At 44.4% G+C, this 27,816-nt stretch overlaps 1 protein-coding gene across 1 annotated transcript in view; it reads right to left on the bottom strand.

Moving 5' to 3' along the window:
- The window catches only part of KCNJ9 (potassium inwardly rectifying channel subfamily J member 9), a 169,072-nt gene that overhangs the window by 11,241 nt on the left and 130,015 nt on the right, over positions 1-27,816 (bottom strand). The window lies entirely within an intron of this gene.

Genomic DNA, 27,816 nt, shown 5'->3' with positions numbered 1-27,816 from the left:
TAATATATTTACATATAAATGACTCTCTCTTTCTCGCTCATATATGCAGCACAGGGAGGGACACGACTCACTCGAGGTTAAGTTACATTAATTTCCACAGCCATGGCATAAGTATATATGTTCTATGGCAGTGAAAATAATTGTGGCCCAATAACACGTTATTTAGAGCAACTGCACTAATAAACGCACATTCATTCACACATTTATTACCATGGTGCAGCGGTCAAACGCCAGTTTATTACCACAGTAGAGTATAACTGACGTAAGGAAAATCACTGTTCACACGTTCAAATATATATATCTAGATATTCACTGAAAAAAACAAAGGTTAATCTGACGTTAAAGTTAGGTGAAAATGGCAGTTACAGCATCACATTTTAAACTAAAAAAAATAACACTTAGATTCACCAGTTATGTGGCAGTGTTGTTGTAAATTATGCCTTTTCAGATGTCATCAGTGATGTTACCAATGCTGTCATTGAACATGTCATGAGTGACGTAATATGTGAGAGTGTAAGCATTGTATGGCGAAGGTGTACGCTATGGTTACTTCATGAGCAGAGTTACAGTTACTTCAGTTCACTATAACTGGTGAATTTCAGTGTTTTTTTTAAATTTAAAAATCTTATGTTGTAAGGGACGTTTTCACCTAACTATAAAGTCACTTCAACCTTTGTACTTTTTAGTGAATTTCAAAGGATTTAAAAAATATATATAACGTAAGATATATTACCATGCCTAACTATAAAATTACTTTCGACTATTGGGTCTTTCAGTGAATTTCTGAAGATTTTAATGTAAAGTATTTTTTTTTTAACTATGCCTTACTATAACAAAGATGCGCCATGGGCAGGCCCTGCCCCCAACCTCTCCATGGTTGACCAACCCTGTGCCGGACACAGCCTTTGGCCATGCGCGGGTTGGGGCTGTCTGTAGGGCCTGGTCTTGGACGGGGCTCTGCACCCAATCCACCATGGCTGGCCAACCATGCACTGGTCACAGCCATCGTCAGTGTGTGGGGTGTGGTTGTATGAAGGGTCTAGCCTGCAGGTGCCAAGGCCCTTGCCCTTTTTCCCACTTCGATGTGGATCTCAAGTTCTATTGCGGAAGTACACTGGGCGGTGCTACCGGAGATAGATCAGAGGATCTAGGCCACCACAAAATAAACATAATTTTTTCATGTGGTCATCAGCGCAAAGGTCCCTCTGGGACCCTGCCCACTACACCCAGGGGATCAAGGTATCTCTACCCTCAACTCCTTTGGCTTGTTTTAAATTTGTCTTTTAGTGCCTGGGGACCGAGTCCTAGACTCCAAACAGTTGGGCACAACTTTTTCTTCAGGTTGCAGCCAGCCACTCACATCAGTTTGAGCTGGCAGCATTGCTGATTCCCACGGGTGATCAGCGGGAGTACCATGGTGTGAAATATACGTAAAGTTTGAACCTTGAGTTTTCAAAAACTAGTGAACAGATTTAAACGAAATCACAAAAAGTACACTTTCTAGGTAAAGATCTAGCTTTGAGCCAAATTTTATGCAATTTCATTCAGCAGTTTTTTCTGAATCGAATCATATAGAAAATTGTGTGGGGGAAAAAGCGTTTTGGGATCGCCCCTTTTTCTCATCCTCTGCTTGATGAATCATCCCAGAACTTTCAAGGAAGGAGCTGTGGTGGATGAGACTTTTTGTGTAAGTTTTGTGAGGATTCATCAAGTGGTGCACAAGTTATTTTCAAACCAAAAAATAAATTTCCTGTGGAAACGTGGTCCTAACTATAAATACCTAGTGGCCCTCACCAATGGGTAATTTGCACACATACACACACATACACTCTCTTTCTCCATAATGCTGTACTGTTGTAAGGTAAGTCATTCTATTTATGCAAACATAATTTAAGAAACCAATCCCATTTTGCAGTAATAGTGTGCCTACAAATTGATTTCTCAGAACGCAATCTGAACAGGAAATGAAACACCCTCTGATAGTTTTTCTCAAGTTGTCACATGTTTGAACATTAGACATATTCATGATTCAAACATGCTCTCATTTTTCACGGGGTGACTGAATTTAAGGAATTTAGTTGTGTGGCAGAGCAAACACTGACAACACCAATAGGTCTGACCTTAGCAAGCTGGTGCAAAATTTATTTTTCTTCATTTTATACTGCAAATACTGCAAGCATGTGGAAAAAATATACCAAATTCAAAGTATAAATATGATAGTTGTTTGCTTGCAATAACATTTTTAAATTTAAAAAAATCTAAAATAATATTAACAGTATTCAGAACAGTTATAGAATCTCTTTTTGTTTTAATACACATTACAGGCAAATATGATTCTTTGTCACAAAGAGATTCAGATTTGCCTGTAATATGCAAATAGGATTCAATTACTGCAACATGAAGACATAGGGCCTCATTATGATGTTGGTCTGAAAGCGTTCCGACTGTCTCGGTCTCGGAATGGTTTCTGACCAAATCGGATTTGGGGAGTCAGACCGACTGATTACGATGTTTCAGAACACCCTTCGGTCGTACTCCCACTGACTTCAATGGGAGCCTTTGTTCCGACTGACAACACAGGCTCCCATTGAAAATAGGGGTGATTGCAGAAAACCGTGCACCCTGTGGTGGGCACACCTTGGTGCCTGCCAAACCGTGCATGGTTAGACAGAGGGGACCCATGGGTACCCCCACGGGTACCCATGAATGAGTAATGAACAAGTGAGACTGACCCAAACAAAGGCACTTTATCTTTGTATATATGCATGTTTTTTAATGAGGAATACATGAGCCTGGCGAGAAGGCTAAAGTGGTTTCTATTCCATCCCAAACAATAATTGTCATAAGGATTTAAAACTCCAGCCTGATGCCAGCATTGACACATAATGAGAATGCGCATATATGGTTTTGCCATCACAATTTGTCATGTTTTTTTGTTTTGTTTTTTAAATCATTAACTAAAAACAGGATGCAAGAGATTACATTTGCGCACTGAGCTATGATAACACGTGAGATGCCTTGTGACTATTTGAGGAGTTGTTTCATGAGTGAAGTATTGTATTGTACAAGCTGTGAGGAAGTAAACAGTGTTTTCCTCAAGCAGTTTTGCTCTACTGTGGTAATAAACTGGAATTTGACTGCACTGTAGTATTAAATGTGTGAATGTGCGTGTTTATTAGTACACCTGCTCTACATAACGTGTTATTGGGTCACATTTAATTTTACTGCCATGGCACAAATATATTCATGCCTTGGCTGTGAAAATAAATGTGACTCATCCTATATATATATATATATCTATATATATATATATATATATATATATATATCACCTTAATACTCTTTTACCGCATTTCCTTCCATCTGGATACTGGATACTGGAGACAAAGAGCACGGACCACAGAATCCTTTTGTAATACCGCTCAGTTTATTTGCAAAGTTTACACAACAGGAGCGGCAGCCATTACGCGTTTCGTCCCTCCCTGGGGACTTGATCACATGACGCGCCTTTGCCAATAGGAAAGCTTTTTATAGGATACACACTTTTTTTCAGTTTGGTTTTTTTCTTTTGCTTCGTTTTTTTCCCACATTAACTTCATGTGTTACAATTGTGCTTGTATCTTAAAATCATCGATAACAATATTTCAAAGCTAGTTAAAGACATCAATATACATTGCTTATTTGTTGTCATCACAATTTAAAATCATTTAAATTGAGGTTTCAGATTTCGTTTTGATGATAAACATAAGGTGCAAGGCAATGTGTGCAAATTTGCAATTGTATAAATACATAAATAAATAAATAATTAAATACTTAATAAAATGCAAATAAAGCACGATTTTATGTTTAAAACACATCCTTAAAAAATCCGTAAAAGCCATTTTTTTATATATTATATTTATGGTGATTAAATGCGTCACATTGCATGATAAAATTATTATTATAAATAAATAAATACATGCATAAAAGTTAACATCACAGGATAAATCCTTGTTTGTTCGATCCGCCTAAAATGCTCATTTTATTCACTATATTAGAATTTATACTGAGTATCGGCTGAACTAGATAGATGATTTGCTTTTAATCATTTCCATGTAATGGTTTACCTTTGCTGATATTCTAAAAGGATATTGTTAAGCCTGGGCGTTGATAATTCATACACCTTAGTCTGAGGCTGTATTCTAAGCAATGTCTAGTGTCTTTACTTGCTAATCAATTCAACTTTAATGATGTTATTGTGTTTATTGAATAAAAAACACCCATAAGTGTCTGAAAACTAAGTGCTGATACAAAAAGTGCTAAGTGCCTAAAATTGATCTAAGAAAAGCGATTAAAAACAGTTCACTTGGGGAGGGAGATTTCAGTAGGTAAAATAGTTGGAATAATGACGGTAACTTTTATAGTGGTTCAAATATCCAATATTTTTGTTACTAGGGTCTCTTGTTGCGAATATTGTTATATCTTTTTTTTATAATGTTAGTTTATCATTTCACTCAAAATGTTCCACGGTGTATATCTGAGGAGCATTTTTAGTTATTCATTTGGTGTCAATGCTAGTGGACCATATTAATTGTTACAGACTAGCATGAAGTTCATCAGAGCTATTGAGTCCATTTGGTTGTTTGGTATCTAGATTCAGAATATAGTTCATTTCCAGGATACGCAGGGTTCTTTCTCTGTTACCTCCTCGTTTGTTTTTGGGGACTGAGTCCAATAGGAAATATTTAAGATCCTTTGGATCTCCGTCATGTTGCTCATGAAAATGACGGGCCACCGGATATGCCTGATCATGATTTTTGATGGCCCTTATGTGTTGGAGTATGCGCTTGTGTCCTTGTAAGATGGTACTGCCAATATATTTTAATTTACAAGGACATTCCAACACATAAATAACAAATTCGGTTTTACAATTTAGGGCCTTTGTAATTTGTTTGTTTGGTCCACCGAAGGGGGTTGCATATTCGGTGGTTGTTAACCCAAACTGACAAGCCCTGCATGTTTTGCATTTGTAAAATCCAGTCCTTTGAGCTAGCCATGATCCCTTGGCTGTAAGGCCACAGGGATCGTTGTCCACCAGAGTATCTTTCATTGAGGTATTTCTTTTGTATGTTATGGATGGTTTTTTAGGGATTGTATCTCCTATGACTGGATCCTGTTTGATTAGATACCAATTCTTATTGATAATTTTGCGTACTTTTGACTCATGTTGGTTGTATTCCAAGATAAATCTAAATTTGCTGTCTGATGCATCTGTTTTGCTCTCTTTGTCTTTTTGCTTAAGCAGATTATCCCTTGTTTTCAAATTGCTTTTATTTAGAGCTTTAGTCAGACATGTTTTGCTGTAACCTCGTTCTCTGAATCTGGTTAAACATTCCATTTGTGCTGTTTCTAAATCCTTGACGTTACTGCAGATGCGTTTAATTCGCAGTAACTCCCCATAAGGAATGCTTTGCACTAAGTGTTTTGGATGTGCGCTTTTGGCATGGAGAATAGCATTCCCTGCCGTGGGTTTTCTATGGAGTCTGGTGTCTAATTTATCTTGGTCAACAACAAGTTCAACGTCAAGAAACACCACATTGGTTCTGCTAATGTTGGCGGTAAAGCTAAGATTTAGATCATTGATGTTGATAGATTCAATGAATTTTAGTGCTGACTCTTCAGTGCCCTGCCATACCAGAAAGAGGTAATCTATGAATCTCCACCAACATTTCACGTGGGTTTCTAGAATTTCCATATAGTTAATTTTGAGAACCAGCTCCTCCCACCAGCCCATGTGTAGGCAGGCATAGCTGGGGGAGAAGCTGGCTCCCATGGCTACTCCCTGTAACTGTTGGTACATAGCATTTTGAAACATGAATATGTTGTTCAACAAACACATTTCTACCATATTTACTAACATTTTAGTATGGTCAGAGTATTGAGTTCCTCTTTTCCACAAAAAATATTGTAGTGCTCGTAAGCCATCCTTGTGCTTGATCGAGGTGTACAGGGATGTCACGTCAAGGGTGATCAGTAAGTAATCATTGTGCCAGGGAAAGTTTGCCATTTTAGCCAAAAAGTCTCCTGTGTCTTTGATATAAGATGCTAGTTTCTGGACATGTTCCTGTAGGAAGAAGTCAATATAGATTGAGGTGTTTTCAAATATACTGTTCCTTGCAGATATTATTGGTCTTCCTGGGGGATTTTTTTCATTTTTGTGCACTTTCGGGATGAAATACAGAATGGGAATAGTGGGATTCGCATTCCATAAATACTTGTATTCATCTGTTGTTAATTGGCCAGTATCACGCCACCCCATCAGTTTTGTTTTGAACGCCATCTGTATTGAATTGAAGATCATTCTGTTGCTATTGCCATAGCAAGTTTTATCATTGAGTTGGCGCATTGCTTCTGCCAAGTAATCATCTCTTTTCCACAGTACAATGTTGCCGCCTTTGTCCGCATTTCTAATGACCACTTCTTTGTTGTTTTTTATCTTCGTCATTAGCTGGTGATATTGGAGCTCTTTTTTATTCTTTACATTTTTATTTCTTTCTTTGATTGTAGTTTTGCTCAGTTGTTTTAAGTCTTTGATGACTTGTTCCTGAAAACTGTCTATTGTGTCCTTTATCATGAGCGGATAGAATTTTTATGGTGGCTTAAAGGGGGTCTGACATAGTTTGATGTTAGTTGTCATTGTTTCACCACTGGTGTTGCTGTCCATTTGGTCATTTTCGTGAATCAAGTCATAAATAGTGTCCACCAAATTATTGGATTCATTTTGGGTAAACTCTGGAGGAACAGTTTCTGCAAGTTGTTTATCATTTTTTTTTTCATTTTCCAATCTTTATTTCGACTATTTGGTCATAAAAGATGCACATACAAAAAAATCACATGAATTCTGTAAGATTTGTTAAAACATCAATACATGATTTTAAGATCAACACAGACAATAAAAACAGTTATTAAGAATTGAAGTGATTCTAAAATCTACCCAGCATTTTTTAAAAGACGAATACGCGTATACCAAACATTCGTAAAGAATTTGGAAAGTGCAAAAACGGTTGGGCCAGTAACATCGGATTTTAAAATCCTGTACATAGGTGTATATTCCCTGCCACCCAAATTCTTAATCAAGGGAAGCAGCCAATGCTTTCTGGCTGCCTTATAGGCTGGGCAGAAAAAGATCACATGCAAATCATTTTCCTCTTTATCAACGCAAAGAGGACAGTATTTGGTGGAAGGGACTTGTAGCCAGGTGCTTGAAAAGGACCGAAAAGGCAATGTACTGTATCTCCACTGGAGAAATAACTTTCTGGTGAGTATGGGAAATATGGGATCGAAAGCCTTCTCAAATCTGTAGAGATCCTTAGTTTGCAGGAATATGGAAGAGAGGGACCCCTCTGTCTGGGTAGCTAAGGCCCTTGCCCTTTTGTGTTCGTGATACAGATTCGCCAGGGATCTCTTAGAGATTCCTGGTGCTACATTCGCTGGTTCGGTCCACAATTCAGGGAGCCCCAGATCGGTGCAAATTGACTGGATGTTTTTGACCCAGGGAATACTGAGCGCCTTGGGGTGCTTTAATAGTTCGGCCAATTCCGCCCTATAGTCGGCGAGATCATCGCTGCTCCATAGCCTGCGCCAGAAGGCAATGGGTCTTAGACTTATCTCGTCGGCAAGTGGCCGTAGCCCTAGATCAAGCCTCAGAGGAAGAAGTGGAGTGCTAGGGGGAAGTGCGGTTATTTGTCTTATAAACCTATTTTCCGTGGAAGACAGGTTCCTGCATGGAATGTGGCCCCACAATTCAGCCCCGTACAAGATCGCCCCCCTAGCCTGGGCTTTATATATCTGAATTAAGGCCCCCAGTGGGCGGTAGGTCGAACCAGTCATCATCCGGGATATACCCCCGGTAATTTGCACTAATTTAAGGTTAGCCCTGCTCTGATGGGTCCCCCAGATCATATTTTCGTTGAGCGTCACGCCGAGATATTCAAACGTGGCTACTCTTTCCAGCCGCACTGCTCCCAGTTGGGGATTCGGGCGCTGTTTGGGGCTCGGATTCAATACCATATATTTGGTTTTTGTGGCGTGGATTTCCAACCCTCTATCCTGGCAGAAGGCCACAAAGGCATCGAGTATCCTTTGGATGCCCATGGGTGTTTTAGATATTAACAATGTGTCATCCGCGAACATTATTGCGGGCACACTGTTGCCATTTAATTTGGGGGCATCTGTGTAGTCGGTGGCGTTAAGATGGGCGATTACCCCGTTGACAAAGAGGCAAAACAGGGTCGGCGCCAGCACACAGCCCTGTCTTACCCCTCTGCCAACGGGGAATCTGTCAGTCAGTTCCCCCGACCTCCCACACCTCACCTGGGCATAATTGTTATGATGCAACCTCTGCAAGGTCAATAAAATATCTGGTGGTACGCCCATCCCTGCCAAGATAATCCAAAGTTTTCCCCTGGGCACGAGGTCGAAGGCGGCCCGTAGGTCCACGAAAATCGTGTACAAACTACCGCCCTCGAACCTCACTGTCCTCCAATAGACCAGATTCAATCTAAAAACCTGGTCCACAGTCGATACCCCTTTCCTAAATCCTGCCTGATAGGGACTGAGGGCGCCCACCTCCTCTATCCAGTCCTGGAGCCTATTCAGGAGAACCCTGCCGAACAGCTTCTGCGCTACGTCTATCAGACTAATCGGTCTGTAGTTGGCTGGGAGGAGGGGGGATCCCTTTTTAAAAATCGGGACCACCTCAGCCCCCAGCCAAGTACTAGGGATTTCCATCCCACCGAGGATACCGTTAAAAAGAGCAGCGAGGTAAGGCGCCCAGACGGTGGGCTCCTGCTTGAACAGGTCTCCCGGTAGCCCATCCAGTCCAGGCGCCTTCCCCGAAGCCAGGCCTGAAATAGCAGCAGTGACCTCACTCAGTGTTATTGGATCCGCCTGAGGGCCCAGCCTCTCCGGTTCGATTGGCGCAGGGAGTTCTCCAGACTCAGCGCTATATAGGGACTGGAAGTGGGCCTGCCACACTCCAGGAGCTATGTTAGGCTCCACTGCCGAGTGTCGACTCCCTGATTCCCCATTCACAATTCTCCAGAACAGGCGTTGATCTTGAATTGCTAGGGCCTTTGTAAGTTCTTCCCACAGATTTTCCTCCCATTCTATTTTGGCCTGAGCAAGAAGCTTCTTGTAAGCTTGCCTGCATTGCTTAAGGCGTTCCCCTCCTGTGCCCTCCTTAATTGCTCCAAGGAGTTCTGTTTTGGCCCGTCTACAGGCTACATTATACCATTGTGTTTTACCTTGGCACCTCTCCCTTGGCTTTCGTATGTTACGAGTAAAGTGGGGTGCCGCAACTTTTATAAGTTCCTCATGGGCAACAAACAGTTTGCCCCTTATATCTATTTTATTTGCCACACTGTCAAGATCCCCAACAGTTTCCAGGATGGGAGTAATCTCTGCATAAAGCAGTGGGAGTTTATCCTTGCTTGTGACCATATGCTCCCACCTAATTCTTCTCCTACTGTTATCTATGAGGAGCGTGGGGCGATTCCCTTCCTCATGGGTCACTGGGGCCTGAGGTGCTGGATGAGCAAGGTCTAACTCGAGGGCATTGTGGTCACTGTCCAACCTGTCTATTACCCTGAAGTCCTGTATTGTTGACCATCTCCCCAATTGGACCAGGACATAGTCCAAATGAGACTCTCTTCCCCGCCGATTGTAAGTGTTTTTGCCTGGTATATCGGATTTAATTCGCCCATTACACGCTCTGAGTCCAAACCTTAACGTAAGGGCAGTGATTTGCAGTGCCAGTGGGGTCCAAGCTTTCGGAGATGGCACATCAACCCATGGTACTGCCCACCTAACTTCTTCTTCTGATAAGAACCCTTCCTGGAGGCCGGGGAGTGGCTCAAAGTGAGAGTTAAAGTCCCCACCCACCACATAATATGAATCAATCGACAGTTCAGATAAGAAGTTCGAGAGTTCATCAAAGGTCAATGATTCTTTTGCCATTCCCATCGGCCTGGAATAGATGTTGACCAGCAGGAGGTTAGCTTTGTTTGGCCATGTTAATAAGACCGCAAGGATGTCATCAGAGTTGAATGGGAGCCGTGTGGCCACACAGCCCAGGTGCGCAGCAACCCACGTCGTAAGGCCCCCTGATGGGCGGCCTTTGCCTTCCCACCTTGCTGGGATGAAAAATGACGAATAGCCTTGATGTCCATAGTCCTCTCTGGCCCAGGTTTCCTGGAACATGCATATGTCACCAGTTTCTATGTACTTTGCCCAAGCCGGGTCTTCCAGTTTGTTAGCTAATCCCGCGATGTTCCAGGAAATTATCTTCAAATGTTCGGAGGTGGCAGATGCCATACCATGAGGGTTGGAGGAGGTGAGTCCATGCCCCACTTCAAATGCGGGACCTATAGTAGGGGCAGCAGAAGATGCATGTGGCACCGGTGGTCTTGGCGCACCATTGCCCACAAGGAAAGGAACCGTAGTTATCCCCTCAGCAACAACTACCCCATCAGTGGCTTGGTGAAAAGATTCGGTTCTGCCATGGTCTGAAGCAGCTGGATCATTCAGGGGGCCAGAAATTGAACCGGAGGACACAGCGGGGGAGCCCGACACCCCTGGCACTGTCTTACAGACGGTAAGTCAGTCGACCCCATCCAAACCGTTCAGGCAGTTAAAGCGATTAAAATCGCAAAAAGGTGTTTCAAGCCGTTGGAAGTACGGGCGTTGTAGAAAGCCTTTGTGTTTACGTCTGTGTTCCACCCTTGTCCAGTCATCGTGTGTTGGGACCTGGTGCCTGGGAATCGGGGGGAAGAAAAAAGATACTGGGAGGGTCTGTATGGTGGAATCAAGGGATCGGTTCATTCCTCCACAAATGTGTCGTACCGTTCCCGGATCCTTAAAGGTTACCATAATACAGTCCCCCACTATGGTTTTCCTTGTCTTCCCTAGCCATGGAACCCTTCTCACCATGATGATTTCGTTATTAAAATGGGATGGCAAGGGTCGGTTCCAGTTAAGCCATTTGATTACCTTTTTCTTAAGGGATTGATAGTCCTCATTTTCCCCTGATCTTAAGTGGGGGGCACCAGCTAAGACCACCATTAATCTATTAGCTTCAGGCGGGAGGTCTGGCCTTCGTGGTCTGGGAGTTGGGCAAATGGGCGTGGGTGGGGGGGCGTTAACCTGATCTTGATGTATTCCAGAGGACTCTATTTGAGAGCTATGGGAGGCTAAGTCCACGGGGTGGGTAGGTCTGTTGCTTTGATTATTGTGCCGTGCCTGGAGTTGGATGGCCATAAGGGGTTGCAGAGGGGGGGCAGGCGGTGGGTTTCTGGGGGGGGCTTTATTGGCATTAGTTGCAGCTTCTGCTTTGGAAGGATCCCCAGCAAAGGAATGGGTTCCCACTAGCTTTGTCTGCTTACTTACTAGAGTGTTCAAAGTGGTAAGAGAAGTTTCTAATAGGGTGAGCCTGATCTCGACTTTTTTTAAGCTGTCGGTAATGGGCTGCAAAAGGGAGCGGAGTAGGAATTCAATGCTCCCTTTGGCAGAGAGTGGGAGGTTTAAGTTTGAAGAAATTACCTCTGGTTCTTTAGTGGTGGCCGTTATACTGGGGTTTGGGGGCGTGGGCGGTGGGATGGTAGGCACTATCTCCGTAGGCTTCCCCGATAGAGCGGTGTTAGTGCGTTTCTTGCCAAAGTCAAGATGTGATATTTTGGATTTCCCCCGCCCCCCCACTGTTTTCCGAGCACGTTTACTGGGTGGGGGCCTATGTAACTCCGCCACTACATTTAATTTGGACTTGCTCTTATTAACCAATTGCGTAGGTGGGGTTTGAGTTACCAGGTTAATAGGGGTATGGGAGAACTCGAGAGGGGCTGGCTCTGTGTTTTTTCCAAGCGCTATCCCTGTAGTAGAAGGAATTTCCCTTAGTAAGACGGGGAAGTCCTCGAGTGTCGATTTAATCAGACTGCTGGGTGGAGTGCCTTCCTCTTGAGTGGTGGGATAAGGAATAATATCAGTCAAGGGCCTGGTTTTCATAGATTCAATGGAGCGCCTGCGCTCCACCCTACGCTTCTCAAGCGAGCTTTCCTTGTCCGCTTCTCCTTTAGTGGGTTTAAAGTAATCATCCAAAGTCCCAGAGCTGGAGGCGCCATCCCTTGAGGGGGTTTCCCGTGGTGGGGGCGAAGGCATTGCCTTAATTGTAACACAAAGGGGGATCAAGAGAGTGGGCCCAGCCCAGCCTCCTTCGGCCACTGACGGCCAAAGACGGTCCCGCCCTTGTCCCGGGCTTCTCCCGGGACGCTCCCGCGCGCTCCCGCGCAGCGGTGTTCGTGCTCTTACTTATGGCCTAGGATATAATTGGGTAATGGGTAAGGGCGTGGCGATGAGGGAGAGCGGCCCAGGTGTTGCGGGCGGAGCTGAGCTGTGACTCTTGGGAAACTGAGTCCAGCCCCTCCTGCTCGCAGCCCTCACAGCCCTTAGCCCTGGTCTGTCCCAACAACGGCAGCTCCCAGGTTCCAGGCGCCCCTTGGCGAAGCGGGACCCGCGGAGCGGGTTCCGCGAGGCGTGAGGTCAGAGGCAAAGGCAATGGCGATCCAAACGCCGTCCAGCAGGTCCACGTACTGCCCAGGTATGTGCGAGTGTTGTCCCACGTAGAGGGAGGAATCCGGCAGCTTTCACTGGTCAGCTGAGGGCGTGGCGATGAGGGAGAGCGGCCCAGGTGTTGCGGGCGGAGCTGAGCTGTGACTCTTGGGAAACTGAGTCCAGCCCCTCCTGCTCGCAGCCCTCACAGCCCTTAGCCCTGGTCTGTCCCAACAACGGCAGCTCCCAGGTTCCAGGCGCCCCTTGGCGAAGCGGGACCCGCGGAGCGGGTTCCGCGAGGCGTGAGGTCAGAGGCAAAGGCAATGGCGATCCAAACGCCGTCCAGCAGGTCCACGTACTGCCCAGGTATGTGCGAGTGTTGTCCCACGTAGAGGGAGGAATCCGGCAGCTTTCACTGGTCAGCTGAGGGCGTGGCGATGAGGGAGAGCGGCCCAGGTGTTGCGGGCGGAGCTGAGCTGTGACTCTTGGGAAACTGAGTCCAGCCCCTCCTGCTCGCAGCCCTCACAGCCCTTAGCCCTGGTCTGTCCCAACAACGGCAGCTCCCAGGTTCCAGGCGCCCCTTGGCGAAGCGGGACCCGCGGAGCGGGTTCCGCGAGGCGTGAGGTCAGAGGCAAAGGCAATGGCGATCCAAACGCCGTCCAGCAGGTCCACGTACTGCCCAGGTATGTGCGAGTGTTGTTTATCAATTTTGATCTGTGTTGCAACAATTTTCTCTTTCTTTTTGGCTTGTGCATGATATTTTAAAAGCTTGAGTTTTCTGACGCTTTTGTAGATATCCACACGTGATTTGGCGTAGTTGAATGAACTCTCGGGACAGAATGACAGACCTAAGGCAAGAAGTTGCTTTTCTGCTGTATTGAGGATTACGTCAGTTAAATTAATCACGGTTTTGTCGCTGGTTGTTAGAGGGTCTACAGCCCCTATTTTTTCCAGAATTTCTTCTGCTGACGTCTTGGTGGTCTTTTGTTTGTTTTTTCGTCGGTTTGCTTTCCTTCTCTCTCTTCGTTTAATGTTTCGCCTCGCTTTGGATTCGCTTGTTGCTTTCTTGGTCTGAGCGATTGGAGGCGCTCGCGACATAAAAAATCCACCTCCTCTGTTAGTGAGTGTCTGCGTGTTACTGCTTGTTTGGCTTTCATATTTGATTCAGATTCAGAACCACTTTCTACAGCTGAGCTCAACTCTGAACACCGGATCCCTGGTGGAGTCGGCGGTCCGAGGGTGGCACAATCGGCAAGGTCATAATGTGGCGGCTGGAAGCTTGCCACTGCCAGCCCACCACAAGTCTGGTGGTCCAAGAACCACCAGACTCGTAATTAGGCCTTACCTGCTTCCTGCGAGCGAACTGCAGAATTTGTTTCAGCAAGACAAAAAAAAAACTGTACCATCATCTAATTCTCACCCGTTAGGGTTACTTATCATTTGGGCAATCACAGTCTAAGTCTTCAGGGTTCAAAAGGGTAGAAGGGGAGGATCCAGCAATGCCATCACTGTAAAAGGCTTGGAAATGATTGACCCAATCCAGGGGAAGGATATTATTCTCCGGCCCTCATTATAATTTTTTTTAACCATGTGCCGGAATGCTGTCTGGTTCCTAGACTGAACTGCGTCCAGAATGTCACCCCAAACGGAAAGTATCCCAAGCCATTTTAGCCTGTTTTGGGCTGCTTTATAGTTGGTTCAAGCGATCTGAATGTCAGGATGGAAGCCACTTTTATTAGCTGAAATTAGAGCTTTTTTGGTTATTCTGCAAGTCTTGTTATGCCAAGTATCATTGATAGGAGAAGGAAAACTCTTCTTAAGTGGAGGTTTAGTAAAAAAATAATTTTTTTTAATCCACAAAGCATGATAATACTTAGCAGCATGTCCTTGTTTGGGCTTTAGAAATTGAAATCTGTGCGCCCGCTGAACTTGGAAATCTATGTCCCAGTCATTGAGTTGGTGAAATGCCTGCTGAAACAAGTAGACAATGCATTTCCTAGGGACATTCCCCTCGTTCCCTTCTGGGACCCTTAGAACAAGGAGATTTGTACTTCTCATACGATTCTCAGTGTTCTACAGTTTCAACGACATAGACTGTAGCTTGTCCTCATGGATGCTTCATTTGAGTCCACCTACTTTGTTTTGATGAAACCAGACTAGCAGAGTGAGTCTCAATATCGTTAAGACAACTATGTATAATGTCCATGTTTTTTCACATTTATTTTAGCACAATCTGTGTCTTCATATGAGCGTTTTTTAGGGTCAGTGAGTCCTTTTTCCAATTCTTCCAAATGCAGCACAAGCAGGTTATAGACAGCAGCAAGAGAGAGGGCATCCTTGCGAACTGTAACTGGCTGGCCTGGAGCAGGTATTTCTGTTTGCTGCTGGCCCTTGGACTGCTTACTCTCAGAGGACCTCGGCCGAAACGCAGTATCAACCACATCCCGAGAAGTTACATTCCTTTTGGATCCCATCGTAACTCATCTACACCAGTGTCATCTAACGATTCTTGTGGTATCTTGGAGACCCACTGGGGTGCTACAGGCTCGTTGGTTACCCTTAGCTCGCTACAAGTTATTCCCCTTCCCTCATCTCCTACCTTCTGGGCACTTAATTGCTTCCTGCTCTCCCAGTTGCCTCCATTATTAAACCCTGACTCACACTTAGAGTCTGATGCTGCCAGGCTGCAAGCGTCAAAAGGGTCAGACAGAGAGAAGAAGGCCTCCAGGGCCTCATGCACCTCATTGAGGCTATATTCCCCCGACGCACAGTCAACGGAGTAGCCCCTTATAGATTGCAAACCTGCTGGGCAGGAGCCTGTGCTGAGGCTTCCGGAGCCAAGGTAACAGACCCAAGCTCAGTCGTGTAAAGGCTTTACCAATTGCTTTCACTGTGGCCATATCCTTGTTCTCAATCCCAGTGCCGGGTACATCGACTGGTGTCATTGGAGCGTGGGACCTTGGTAGAGACATTAGAGAGACATTCACAGAAGACACTACATCAGACGTTGAAGCGTTAGGTATAGGTAGAAGGTCGACAGAGTCACACAGTCCCCCTCCCCCGAGGCCAAAAATGTCTACCATTGTTGGCTTGACTGTTGCCAGAGCAGACCCTTCGCCGGGAGCACATTCGATGATGATGACGCAGTTGAAGTTTAAACGACGCGTATTATACACCGTTTAAGCATTATAAGTGGGGCATGTGGGAAACATCAGCATGTTTTAGGTGTGGTATGTTAGAGGCAGATACAGTGCATGTTTTCACAACCTGTGGCCCTATTTTACAGTTCTGGCATTGAGTGCTCACACTGATTATCTTTGAAAGACCAGCATTATTCCTGACCCAAAACTGCTGGTGCTCGGGTATTCTGCTGATATCCCGGGGAGCTGGCTGGGGTTTTCTTTTTTGCTGTTACTTCGGCAAGGCCCATGATTGCTCTCTCCTGGTTGCAGAAGGAAGCCCCGGACCCCCTATCCTGGTGGCGTGAGTTAATTTTTCTCAGTGGCTTGGAACTTGCAATTATTGAAAATCACCCAAATCAACTCAAGTTAGGGAAACTTTGGGAAACTTTGGGAACCAGTTAAGTATGCCCTGTTAGAACTTGTACCCGGGCAAGCTGGGATTGTTTGTTCTAATCTTATGGTAATGGATCCTGGTTTCTTATAGGAAAAAACTATTTATTTCCACTGGTTATATTTACTGCCTTCGATTTTTAGTTTTTCTTTCCAATGTACGTTGATTTTTCTTTCCAATGTACGTAGGATGGTTCTTTACATGTGTATTATGTATATTTTTTTCTCTTGGAAATCATGCTGCTTTTCCAAGTGGAATTTGGGTGAAAGATGTAGATATATTACTGGTGCAATGAGTAGTTACCATGGCAACCTGATGTGTGTTAATGTGAAAATGATAAATAAAGTTATAACAATTAAATTTTAAAAAGATTGAAATAAATTCTTACTCCTCAATAAAAAAATACAAAAAAGGTCTCATTGTAAAGACCAGCGTGCCTGTTCCATTTTCTCTCTTTTTCTCGCTTTCTGCCACATGCACACATATCACAACACGCTATTTATTCATTGAGTAAATAAATATATTTTTACCCTCATCTCGAGTCTTCCTCAACCCCTGTCTTGCTATCGGCGTACCACCAGGGGGCAGGCAATGCTCAGCAATTCAGACTCCATTTCACTCTAGTGGAGGTTAGTACTGCCGCTGCTAAAAAGTGAACAATTCCTTTTTGCGTCTCACTGATTTAGAATTTAGTAAGATTTTTAATTTGGCTGGGATCTTCATTACAGATTCCTAACCCAACCAACCCTACCTCCAAGAGAGCTCTTCCGCCCTCCCCCCCTCCCGCTTGTCGCACGTCTGACGCGCACCCGAAATCATTTTCAATCGCGACTCTCGCTAATCACTGGCGACATTCCTATAAAATGAAACCGCCTGCGCCTCGCATGCTGCCTGAAACCGCTCGGTGGATTTAAATAATTTAACAGGCTGTTAAAGTGACTGAGTGGCTGTAACTGCATGAGAGGAAGCAATGCTTCTATATTTGTCATTTTTTAAATGTATTTAAACCGAACCTGTACAGCGAATGCAGGTATGCTAGAATAAAAATGTAAAAAATACTGGTTATTTCAAAAACAGAACTATTACTCTGCATGGTACATCTCTCCTGTTTGTAAATCTTACCAGTCAATGAGATAGCCCTGAACACCTGCTGCTGAGACGCATGCGCAGTGGCAAAGGGTGATCAGCTTTTCCTCTTCCCGAGGCCGAATAAATTAAAATGAATATCAATTTCAAGTGTGGATAGTTATGATTCTATCTGCAAGTGCTCCAGAAATGGCAGTTTAATAATACTTTAGCATTAAACCTCTCGGAGTCAATGATAATGTTAATTATTGGAGAACCAACAAGGCTTAAAAAGGCGCGCATGCTGTTGTTTGTGCCACACTATTAGGTAAATCCATATTATTGTCCAGTGTACTGTAAAACGAGCATAACACTCTCCTCACTGCCTCTTACTTCAGTGAAAGATACTTCCAACGATATCTTTTTTTATCCACATTTTTTTTATGATTCAAAGCGGCACGAAATGAAAGATAGAGATATGTGCACCGGTCCGATAAAATCACGAAGTCTAAAATATCTTATCACCGTTACTCTAAAATTCACACAAAAACTCGTGTCCATAACACCTCCTGAAATACTTGGAGTCTTCCTCCAAACATAGTTGGGGGTTAAGCCCTCAGCTAATCAAACGTCAACATCTGCTTCCATTCCCTTTCACGACCATCCAATAACTTCCGGGTTTGAAGGGCCATAGAGTAAAGGGCGCCCCTCTTGTTGCATAATGTGCAGAGTGCATTAGTTGCCCTGATAGGCCTTCCGGTCACTTCTGTAAAAAGTGGTGTAATCCTCAAAGCCCTGTTAGATGATAAAAAGCCTAGCAATCTTAGTGCACCTCTTCAGATGGTCTATGTGTAGCTGCCCATGTAGAAACACATTTTAGATGATCATGTCTTTGGCTTGTGCCCACTTCCCAAAACCTATATTCATGGTGTTGTTTTGCTGGAGTCATTTCTTTTGTTGACTTGAAGGCACTTACCATTACTCCCACTCTCAATCAGTGGCCCAATGGCTTTCTGTCTTGAACATTAAACACCTTTATTAGATCATCGGGAAGCCTGGAGTTTGCTGGTCCTCGGTAACTGGATTAGGAAACAAATATGAGTTGTACTTCTCCAAGCACCCCTTTCCATAAAACCCTTAGGACACAACCATCATATAGGTGGGGTATCTCCTGCTCTCCCTCATTGGTCAAAACTATTGAAACTATCAAACTTGAGACTATGAAGTGTGAAAGGAAAAAAAATATACGGCCGGGGTTATCCCTCTAAGATCCAGGATCTGGAACAGCATCCCTGTAGCTTCAGGACCACCCCAACGCTGCATCAAATTTGGAAAGAGCCAGTGGCGGCTGGCATGACTCATGGGTGGCAGGGTGGGGGGTGGAGGGACCTGAGGCGCAAGGTAAATGTAAAACAAAATAAATAAAAAAATTATACACTTACCTTGCCACCGGATCCAACTGCCATGTCTCTGCTCCTTGCTCCTGCTCTCCTCGTGGGACAGGAAGCCAGGAAGAATAGCCAGGCTCCCCGACCAATCTCAATACTGCAATGCAACATTGTGATTGGTTTTGAGCATCCTGGGCCGACGCCCAACCAGGGAATGGGGGCCTGCAATGTTCTCCATGCAGGCTGCATTCCTCGCCTGCCCTGTCCCGTGAGCAGAGCAGACCCACTCGCAAAGGAAAAATAAACTGATAATAACTCAAAGTTATTATCATTTTATATTTCCTTTCCTTTACACTGCTCAAAATCAGTGGGCTGACGCTCCTCTGGCATAGCGGAGGAGCCGCCACTAGAAACAGCTGAAGACTCATCACTTTTAAAGAGCACTACATCGCAATGCAGCACCAGTCAACTTCTGCTCCCAGAGCCCGGCCTCCTCTCCTATCCGTGTTTGATGGTATATTTGCCTTTGACCCTGTACAGCACTTCACTGTCTTTTAGCTAGGTCTGTGCTATACAAACACCACACACATACATGTAACAAGGGGCCACAAGTAGCGGTCGCAAACAGAGAATCGGGACGTTTGCGACCACTAAATAGCCCTTTGACATGTACTAACCGTAGTTTGCGAGACGGTATTAGGAAGGGGATAGTTAATGGCGTCCTTTCCTAATAGCGAGTCGCAGGGGGATCCATGAATGGTTTGGGACCGGAATGAGATCACAAAACATTTGCAGTTTACCACCAACTTTAAGTTGGTGGTAATCCATTCGCAAATGGGAAGGGGATTCCAGGGGAATGTGTGCGCAAACATTTTTTAATGGACCATGGGCCACTGCCTGCTCTTAAAAAATACAAATAAAACTTCTCATTTTTGTTTTTTAAATTAATCCCATTTCCCTTTAAGAAAAGCAGGCTGCATTCCCCCCCTCCAAAAAAATGCTTTATTGAAACAGCAATCACAGACATGGTGGTCCTCTGGCCCCAGCAGGCCACCATCCCTGTGATTTTGGTCATTTCCAAACGGTCGCAAATTGCCACCCGCCTCATGAATATTGATGGGGCAGGTCCGTTTGCGACCCACTTGGAATTGCAAACAGTATCAAACACACTGTTGTATATCACAGTTTGTGACTTCCTAATTGCGAGGAACTCGCAAAAGGGAGCAATCGTACATGTGGCCTCAAATTTGTAAGTCTATAGCTTTATAGCAGGTTGCCTTAGCCTTTACGCATCCGGGATCTGTTTGACAAATCCTTGCACAGTACCTCACCCTCTTGCTTTTCAGTACTTCTACCTGGTCCTGAAGACTGGAAAACATCTCTTCCCACTGGACACCAGCAATAGTAAGTGCAATGAAGATATAAGACCATTTGCTCCTAGGCATGTTTTAGCAAACTGCTCAGAGTAGAACCCTAGTAGCGGACTTTTATTGTGATGGAGGGATGCATTTTTAAAGCTGAATTTTTTATATTTCTTATATGAACCATCCAAACAGTGCTTTCCAATATATCTCTTTCTGTTATGCTATGTAATGCAGATTTGTAAGGTGCACTATCACCCGGGATGGTATCTTGGCGCTGCCATTGACGCTATCTACATGCCCAATGTATCTACCTCACTAGGTTGTGTATTGAGAAAAAGCTGCACTGAAAGTGTTAACCCCTAGCCCATTAGTGCACTGACTCCCACCCTCTTAAGGGCGGATTCGGGAGGTCTCATCGGAAGTTATTTTCGTAAAGGTGGCCAAACGATTCAATTTACAGCGCTGTTCTCCAAATATGTTGGCTTAAAATCTGTAGGTTTCCAAAGTGGACCATTAATTGTCTGCAACAGATAATTATGTATTTACCTAGAAACACATGCATACTTCTATCTCTCGGATCACTGACAGAATATCGGAAACACAAATATCTTGTGACAGAATATCATGTCAAATATAACAAGGACCAACATATCGAGAAGGTAAGTGCAAATTGGTATGAATAGATTTACTGTTCTTAACTCGATATCTACACATGTTGAAGATTTATATATATTATCCTGGTACATATATGTGGAGTTACATATAGTAAAACTTTGCTTACCAATAGACGCACCTTCACGAAATTTTTGTTCTTGATATAATTGACACAATATTTTGTCCATATGGAACTTGTTCTCCAAAACTTTTTTTGCACTTTTATCTCTCAAGGCAGCTTTTGTAGCAGCATTTAGTTAAGGCTACCACCGTTAAAGCTAACTATGTTCTCCAGAGTAACTGGAAAACTGCGTCCGACAATAAACTATGACTCTATAGAAGTCCAGATAATTATTAAGTAAATAAATACCAATAAACAAAACAAAAATAGAAAAACAAATGTGGAACTAGTCTCATTCCGTTGTAAAGCGCTCAAATGCCGTTGGGACAGGTTCCTGCTATGAAAAAACTGCAAAAAAGGTTTGCTATAATTAAGTTAATTAGAATTAGGTGAGTAGCTTCTTCTCCCGATTCAAAATCACATTGAAGCAGCAAGCGAGCATTGAGAGCCAACCAGTCCTTTCAAGGGTGCAATGGTGGGTGCGGGTATAAAGAGGTGACAGGAAACGGAGAGATTGTCCCAGTCCTGCCTTTTTATCTCTATACTTCCATACTTGTGTTCACCTCCTCAAGAAATGCTCTTTTTCACAACTCTCCCTCACATGTTTTGCTTTGGTCCCACCTCCTACCAATCCTCCGCCCAGCTTCTCAAACCTAGGCTGGGCAACCCTCTACAAAGGGAAGTCTTCCTAATGTCACTATGACAACCAAACCTGTTCCAAAGCCTCAACTGCTTTAAGAGGCCATCTGGTCAATAATCTCACAACACTTCTCAAAACCCAGCTGACGTCCCCAAACAAAGCAATATTTTAGAATACATAGTACTCTCTGAAAAGGCAGCAAACGTATGTGTGGTGCCACTCCATTCTCAAGGTTGAGTAAGACTCGCCCCAAATAAGTAAGTGCTTCTTGCCCATCTATCAGCATTCGCACATCAGCAGGGACACTGGGATTATGCGGCGATTTTCACATAATTATAGATTTGCCGCATTTGCGGCACAAGCCATGATCTCCTGCATGCTCTGCAGATTTTGACAAAACAACATTGTTTCTAGCTCAAACGATTCAAAAGTTACTAAAAATGCAGTAACACGTGTTGCTGCACCGTGGAAGGCTTTTTGCAAAGATTGATTAGTCACCCTACTGTTGCTTATTGCTATATTTGAGTATTAAACTGGTACTAATGAGGTCCACCCAATGCCCAGAGTGTTAACAAGTGTAAAAAGTGCAGAATAATGAAGTATTACTTGTAAAAAATATGCTGCATTATGCCGCATAATTTGCCTTTTCTTGCCGCATAATTTACTCAACTTGGCCCTCTCCTGCCGCTTAATTTCAGTGGCCCTGCCTATCAGGTCCTTAGATGCAGCTGCAAGGACAGGCTACAGTAACACACAGTGCATTTGCCAACTCTGCTCGCAGCAGTCGTATTCGATTAATAGAATCTGTGGCATATGACTCGGCGGGCAGCAAGGCAACACATATAACATTGGCTAATGTCCACTTGCTGGAAAAAAAGCAGCCAGCAGGCAGGCCTATTTATTGGTTAGTTAAAGGGCTGCATATACCAACAGTCAAATGGTAAGGCCACCCTGGGAAATCTGTCTGGTGTCTAAAAGATGAAGAAGTGGCTGGTAGCCGTGGAGCCCAACTAGTCCTCGAGCCTTGAAGGTAGGCCTGGGCTAAAATTCCGTTCCGCTTGTGAAAATTGCGATAATTTGACATTTTCGCGTTCCAGGGAGAGCGCAAAAATGTCAAAATTTCCGCAATCCGCATCTTACCGGAATTTTTTTGCTTGCTCACGCTGGAAAAAAACTACATTCTCGCGTGCGCGCGATCACCTTACCTGAATCCTTGCGTTCGCCGACAAGTTTTCCCGATCCGGTCGCATTCTCCACGAGATGTTGGATTGTTGGTAGCCATTTGCGCTGTCTCGCGACAGTTCGCGCCCGCAGTAACGTCATTCGTCGCGCGATCACGTCTTTCTTCTCGCGATCATGCACCGCGAGACAAGTGAAAACAAGATGGCCGCGCCCGTGAGCAACCGCATGGGTGAGTTGGCGAGCCGCGACCACGCAGAAAATACCGCGAACGGGCGGGAAAAAAACTTCCGCATCTTCGCGATATTTCCGCGTGTTTGAGAAGATTTTTTACATTTTCGCGATAGTTTGCGAAAGTGAATTTCGCAAATTCCGCCCACCCCTACTTGAAGGCCGGTGGAAATTGCCATCCAAAGCAGGAAGGATAGTCTTGTGAAACGTGATGCATTGCTTCTCAAAGCCTGGATGTAAATATCTGAGATACTGACCAAGAGACAGATGGTGTACAATAGAGGTGCCATTGGCTCTGGTCCGCTTCTCGTTAGCGCACTCTCATTTGAGACCCTTAGCCTTCCTCTGGCAGGTGTATCAGAGGGAGGTAGGACTGGTGCTATCTTTGCGCCGTCATGATCAGGCCAGACCACAGGCATCTGAAAAAGAAGGTTGTTTTTTTAAATCAGACATTTAGGGGCGAGGGTGTTATCTTTTCCATGGTCTGAACGTTTTCTCAGCTAACTATAACTGGCAAAGTTAAAAAATGTGTAGATTTTGTTGAGTAATCACAACTTGACTTTAATTGTGCTTTGAGGGAATTCCTGTTTATTAAACATAGTCTTACGAGCAGAAGAAACCATAACTTGCCATCAACCACGTCACTGTTTATGAACGTATGTGAGCACCTTATAAAACCGCATGAATCTATGTGCACATTCAATTGTTGTTCTTGGATAAATTACCAACATAGCAGCGAATCTCGAGCCCTGGCAGTCTCCCAGCATGACCCAGGTGCTGTGATGATTATATAACTCAGTTTTATGCCAGGTGTACAGCTCTGCCCTTCATCCCCCCCCCCCCACGTCTGTGTCAGATGCAGATGGTTTGGCTCCCACTGGGAAACAGGAAATCTGTTTCTGTTGACTGTGCTTTAAAGGTCTACTGCTTTCAGTATAATGCATTTTGACTCACTGTTGAGTGGCTTTTCTGCATCTCTTTTTAGTGGATGATTTGTCCTTTGCAGGGGGGCCTCTTCATGCAGGGTAGAGATGTCTGACCTGGACTGACAGATTCTTACTGGTCATGCAAGTCCATGGCTTTGGTTTTTCACAAAGGTTCAAGTCTAAACTGTGAAATATTTAAGATGGTGGACAACACTTTGCAGTCAATGCTTGTAAACAACAAAATCATTTACTAAAATATCTCAAGACGAGACTGGTGTGATCAGGAAAACTACTGTGATATACCACCTTTGTGCTTTTTACTCAACCTGGTCCACTCTTGAAAGACATTTTGTGAATATGCTGAATCAAAATCGTAATATGGAAGTTAATCTAGATTTTCTTGTTTAGTAATCCTACGGTTTTATTCTTCAAGTCCTTGACTCCTCAAAAGTAGCACAATAATTGTGGATTTGGGTGCACGTTTTCTTTTCCCTATGGAAGAATGCTCTGGTTCCATCAAATACTATAGCCCATATTGTTTATTAGAAAAGAATGGGCTCCCTGCAGCTGGAAACCATGGTTACTGCTTGCTGGGAACCTATCACCAATTGTACAAGTGTCTGCCGGTTGAGTGGTGTGCACTGCTGGTGGGGTCCTCCTGCAGGCGGGACACAGACTTCAATTTTGGCTCCAGAGGGGCACATTCTGGCACCGAAAACTGTGACTGTGGAAGCACCTCGTGCAAATGTATTCCCACCTTATTCCCCAAAGACTCTGGCTTTGACGGACAAATTACAATTAAAGAGCCAGTAGATCCAGGGTGAACATGGCATATAACTAGACCAATATTTTGATTGTCTAATTCCTAGAACATTTCTCACATGTACTTATGAGGCTCCTGGAGACATGTGAGGTGGGTGGGGTGCAGGGAACTCAGCCTGTATATGGGAAGAGGACATCACAGAGCCTTGCCCCACTGAGGGACCACATGTTGCCTTGGAGCTTGGGAGGAACCCTGTATGGAAAAGACATGGGCAGTCACTTTCACAAGCTGTTCAATCAGTTTTTTGATTGAGTAGGCGTAGCAAGAGATTACTTTTGCAGGCCCACTCCACCCATATTCAGCACCCACAAGAAAATGCCCTGCCTTTCCGGAACAGGGTGGACTAATGTTCAGTAGCAGGATCTTAAATTCCCAGGAAAGGAGGATTAATAGCTGCAACCGAGGCCAGCCGTTCTTCCGTAAACATGAGAATATGGCTTACGCGACGAATGGTATGTATCCATTAAGGAGTGCCATGGCTGTATCCAACAATGCCATGGATACACGGAGAAAACCTACATTGGCATCTGTTGTTCTTTATTCAAATGCATTAACTTTCCCATGTATCTTCTAATCCATAATATGTTATTGTTCTAGTTTTCCATTAACATTAAAGACCGACAGGATGCCGCATTGAACCTATGAGTATATCAGGCTGCATTCTGTCAAAATGATGGACTTCGGGCTAGCCTATTGGTGTTGAAGTCGGATCAATAGACTTATCCTTCTGTGTCGCATATAGTGCGTGCAGGTCTCTAATCAAAATGGAGACACAGTATGAGATATTTAACTCATTGACATATACAGGTGGTATACCTACCTGTGGAACCATGCTTATTAGAGAATGAACTCTCTTTTCCCAAGGCCTTCAAGACCTGGCTTTCTAGTTATTAATTTTCCCTGTAGTTCTGTTGACTTGTGATATCTGTTTCAGCGCTGGGAGGCCTCTGGGTAGCCATACACTATATAAAAACCCCAGAACAGAAGAGACTTGACATATACAGGGATACTCACTGCTTGAAATTCTCCGATTTAACCAGTGATCATTGTTTGTTTGCCTTCTCTACCAAGGCGAGGGAGAAAACTGCATTTGCAAAGTGTGAAGTTGCCTGGTTCAGTTGGTGTTGCGCCTTTTGGATTAAAGAAAGCAGCAGCTACCCAGTAGGGCCTTTTAAATAACACCTTAAATAGATTGCATGAGTCCCTATCAACTTTTGTGGGATACTTGGGAACATCACCTGGCCCACATGAAAAAGGTTTGTGATGCTTGGAAAATGACACAGCTCACAATCAAGACAAGACTGTACCATATTTGGCAGAACCTAGTGTGGGTAAAGGAAAGTGGACCATTTAAGTATAAATTGTCTAAGTCAATAGACATATGTTAAGATACTTTTTGGCATTACTGGTCATTATTAGAACTTTGTAGAACACCACGGTTCAACATATGCACCTTTAGCTATGCTGACTTTCCGAAGCGGCCTAAAAAAACTAATTGGATTGGACTGTGTAACAGCGGTGGCTGGCACAGATTGGCTGTGGCGGGGTCGAGAGTGTTTAAAAATAGAAATAAACGTACCTCGTCACTGTGTCTCTCCTCCGTTGTCTCTCCGCATCCGGCCAGGAACGGAAGCAGGAAGCATACATGCTCCAGTAAGCCAATCACAACGCTGCTGTTAGCAGTGTCATGATTGGTCACGGCGCTCAGCCTGTGCATGTTTTACACCCAGGCTGTAATTCAGCTTGGGTGGAGGACATGCTAAGTGTGCATGACTGTTTGGCCGGCCCAAGACGGCCGGCTAAACCGTCATGCTCACTTACAGAGTGCGCAACACCCCTCCCCCTGCTCTGTGAGCAGAGCAGCCGCCCTGCAAAACTGCCTCGGCACGGAAAAAGAAAAAAAGAATAACATCGAGTTATTATCATTTTATTTTTCCTTTTTTTACACTGCTGAAAAGCAGTCGGGCGACGCTCCTCCGCCTTATCGGAGGAGCCGCCCTTGCAGTGTTAGCTGGTCTTCGATTCCTGAGTCAACCTCTCTTTGAAGCACAGTTTTTGGAGGGGCCAACTTCTGTCAGATCTTCATTTTGCAGACTGTTTCCTCTGACCTTGTTACCGTGGATATACTTGCCCAGCAAGGGAAAGGAGAAACGCCCTGGCTTTAATATGGGGCTAATTGCTACTTCTGGAGCAGAGCTGGGCCACAATCGATAAAGAATGCTTTGTAATCGATTGCAAATTGAAGAGTTGTCAGTTCTTCTTCTTTGAGACAACCTGCACAGCCCAGAGGGATCAAATCACTAGAAAATGACTTGAAATGGAGAAATACCAAGTTTCTCCAGAACGTCATTTCCGTGCAGTGGCGGGGCTGCACCGTCGGGGAAAGGGCTGGACCTGGCGTACAGAAAGAGCTTCAAGGATGTTCCACGAAAGGAATGAAAGGGACTCCTCAGAGCCGAATAGATTCTTGTTTGTAGCTAACGTGGACTGTTGAGCGGTGAGGACAAACATGCTTTGCTGAGCAGCACCTCCTTCCACTGAACATGAACATGCCGACACAAGCAATCCCAACTTGATTGGGTGCGGCTTCAAGCATTTAGGATGGATTATCTGTGATTGTCATCGGGTGGATTCCAAGATGTAGTGAAGTGGGACTATAAGTCAACACTCAACTCCAGCACTGGGATGAACATATTCACCCTACTAGGCTGTGTGACGTTCTAGTGCCTGCCTGACCAATGGATCTGCATGTTGCTCACCTCCTTGGGGCTAAAACTAAGACTGAAACTCCGCCCATCACTGCGCGGTATGTGCCGCTCAGCGAATCTGTGTGGAGAAACCAGCTGAGGCCAGAATCCCCCATACTCTGACACATACTGCCAGAAAGCCCTTCCTACACCTCATCAGAAGCAGTAGTGCATCAAAGTCCAGGGTAGGGTCAGGAGGCCAGATCTGTGCCAGACTTTCAGGATACCCACTCTGTAGGTAATTCCATCTGGACTGGTTAATTGTAAATCCATCTTATCCTGTTATCCTGACCATGTGACATGATTTCACCCTCGCTGACTTATGTTAGACACTCCTGTAGCAGTATATTGCCTCGGAATAACCATCAATGTAAAGTTGGCCTTTTCTTTCTGTTTTTATGCCTGTGGAATGCTCATCTTGCCCCATCCACCAGCACCCACGAAGCCTCCATTCGACGTGACATAAGAAAGGATCTGCAACATTCTGTTTGGGATATGTACTAGGAGAAATGCCCTTTAGCCACAC

Source organism: Triturus cristatus, chromosome 12, assembly GCF_964204655.1.
Source record: "Triturus cristatus chromosome 12, aTriCri1.1, whole genome shotgun sequence".
NCBI classification, from domain to species: domain Eukaryota; kingdom Metazoa; phylum Chordata; class Amphibia; order Caudata; family Salamandridae; genus Triturus; species Triturus cristatus.
The sequence above is the reverse complement of the archived record's forward strand: the minus strand, read 5'-3'. Positions and strand labels throughout refer to the sequence as shown.